The 2,459-nt window shown below is 36.7% G+C and overlaps 1 protein-coding gene across 3 annotated transcripts in view; it reads right to left on the reverse strand.

The window, feature by feature from the left end:
* The window catches only part of MYPN (myopalladin), an 82,394-nt gene that overhangs the window by 77,547 nt on the left and 2,388 nt on the right, over positions 1–2,459 (reverse strand). Inside the window, exon 2 of one of the 3 annotated variants that reach the window (XM_007456469.1) lies at positions 611–729. The exons of 1 other annotated variant lie outside the window; for it this stretch is intronic. The gene's annotated coding sequence lies outside the window, so the exon portion shown is untranslated. Of the gene's footprint in view, positions 1–610; positions 1,098–2,459 lie in introns of those variants that run through there. One more of the 3 variants, XM_007456468.1, reaches the window with a different exon arrangement.

A 2,459-nucleotide genomic window follows, 5' to 3' on the forward strand; every position in this document is an offset into this window, starting at 1 on the left:
AGGGAGGGAGAGAGAGAGAGAGAGAGAGAGAGAGAGAGAGAGAGGGGTGGGGGGAGAGAAAGAGAGAGAGGGGGAGAGAAAGGAGAAAGAAAGAGCAATGTCCTTTGAGCAAGACGTCCTGCAGCTGTTGTGTACATTAATCCAGGGAGCAGATCTCCCAACACTAAATATAGCAAGCATATCCTTTTACATGATAAAAAAAATGTTAAATGAAAGTCTTTAACTATGGAGTCATATTATTTTAGATTTGATTTCCTTTTAAAAGGAAATAGGCATTGCACACATATTCTCTATACAAACACCGTAATTTTAATAAATGAATGTATGGAAAATGCCAATGATAATAAACATGTCACGACTTCCTCTGTTAAGATATTTTCCTTTAGGACCCGAGTAGGCTGTGATCTCTGAGGGTCTCATCAATCCCCTCCAAAATTTGACCACGTAGAAAACTTTATTTTTCACGTAATTTTGTGTCCCATCATACGTAATTAGAAAGTTATCCTCGGTTTCACTCTAAGCAACAGTAATTAGGTCTCGGAAATATCCCTTTCCCATTGTCAGTTTCTTGTTATCAAAACATACTTGAGAACTTAAATCTGGATATTACCTTTCTTTTTTTAGTTGACCCAGATGAGGATGTCCAAACCAAGCACTCCACCGTGACGATAATTATCCAAGGAGAACTTTTAGATGAAAGCACAGGAGAAAAAGAAAATTCTTCACGCCCTTGGAAATGGAGAGTAGCCGTCCATAGAGTGAGGAGTTAACCTCAGTTTCAGTGAAGATGGCTGTTAGAAGCTGGACAACCTGTCACCACTGGAGCCAGAGCATTTGTCAGCTCACAGGTCCCAAGTTATTTTGAGCTGTATAAACCATGTGCCTGTGAAACATTCCACCTGATTGGATAGGAGAAGACTGAGCAAAGGGATTCCACAGCAGGACAGCACCTATGGGAGGTGGGGGTCAGTCAGTTTTCCTACCTATAGAATTTCACTTACAGCTAGAGGCCCAAGTTGTTTATTTATTTATGTTTGGAATTAATACTAAATTGATTATAACACATTCCATCTGTCAAATAAAATGGCATTATTTTTTGAAATATATCAAAATTCTTAATTTTTAAGATAATTAACTTTATTTTTTTAATAATTAATTTTATTGGAGTATAGCTGCTTTACAATGCTGTGTTAGTTTCTACTGTACAGCAAAGTGAATCAGCCATACATATACATATATCCCCTCTTTTTTGGATTTCCTTCCCATTTAGGTCACCACAGAGCACTGAGCAGAGTTCCCTGAACTACACAGAAGGTAAGAGAATTAACTTTAATTTATGGGAAATTTACTCTCATTTAATCACTGATACATTTTAGGAAATTTGGCTATGAAAGGCCAGTATGAGAGTGAGGTCCAACATTTTAAGGCTGAGAGGTTTTTTGTTTTTTAACTGTTTGTCCAAAGGCTTAGAAAAAGCAGAGAAGATAACTAACATTAAAAGTTGTTAACTAGAGATCACAGAAAAAATGGAGAGGAAAAAGCCATCAGTCCGAGAATAAACCCAGTAACAAATTAGTTTGAACAAACTTTTTCAGAAAAAAAACTAATCAGATACTGTTTAAAAGTCAAAATTACTATATAATGTAACACATTACAACTCCTATTCATTTATTAGTACCTGGAATAACTTTTTTTGGTATATTATTTTGAAAAAGTCTATGCCAGATTTCTTCTTTTACACAAGCATTGCCGAACAATAAAAAAGAATCCTTAGCCAAACCAACATCCACTCAAAAACCTACTTTGTCAAAGTATAGGCTCTTTGATATTAATTTCATATATTTTCAGAATATGAATTTGGAAAAAAAAAGTTAACCCCATTATTTCAGTCTTGGTAGAAGGGTTTTGAAAATTCAGATAAATGCCATTTTTTTTTTTTTCTTTTAAGGGTCATTCTTAGATTTGGGTAGCATAAAATACATTGATTTAAACATACCTTTCTTATTTTTATTTTTATTTTTTTGCGGTATGCGGGCCTCTCACTGTTGTGGCCTCTCCCATTGCGGAGCACAGGCTCCGGACGCGCAGGCTCAGCGACCATGGCTCACGGGCCCAGCCGCTCCGCGGCATGTGGGATCCTCCCGGACCGGGGCACGAACCCGTGTCCCCTGCATCGGCAGGTGGACTCTCAACCACTGCCACCAGGGAAGCCCATAAACCTACCTTTCTTAATTAAATCACACAATACTTGTAGAATTTCTTCCCATTCATTCAGCAAATATTTATCTAATGCCTACTATGTACCAGGTACTGGGTATAAAGCAGTGCACAAAACATACCAAAATTCCTGCCCTCATGGCATTTACTAAGAGATCTTTTTACCTTTTTCAGTCACCTTGAGACTCCCTATAGTATATATATATATATATATATATATTTTTTTTTTTTTTTTTTTTTTT

The sequence above is a fragment of the Lipotes vexillifer genome, unplaced genomic scaffold, assembly GCF_000442215.2.
Source record: "Lipotes vexillifer unplaced genomic scaffold, Lipotes_vexillifer_v1.1 scaffold520, whole genome shotgun sequence".
Classification (NCBI taxonomy): Eukaryota; Metazoa; Chordata; class Mammalia; order Artiodactyla; family Lipotidae; genus Lipotes; species Lipotes vexillifer.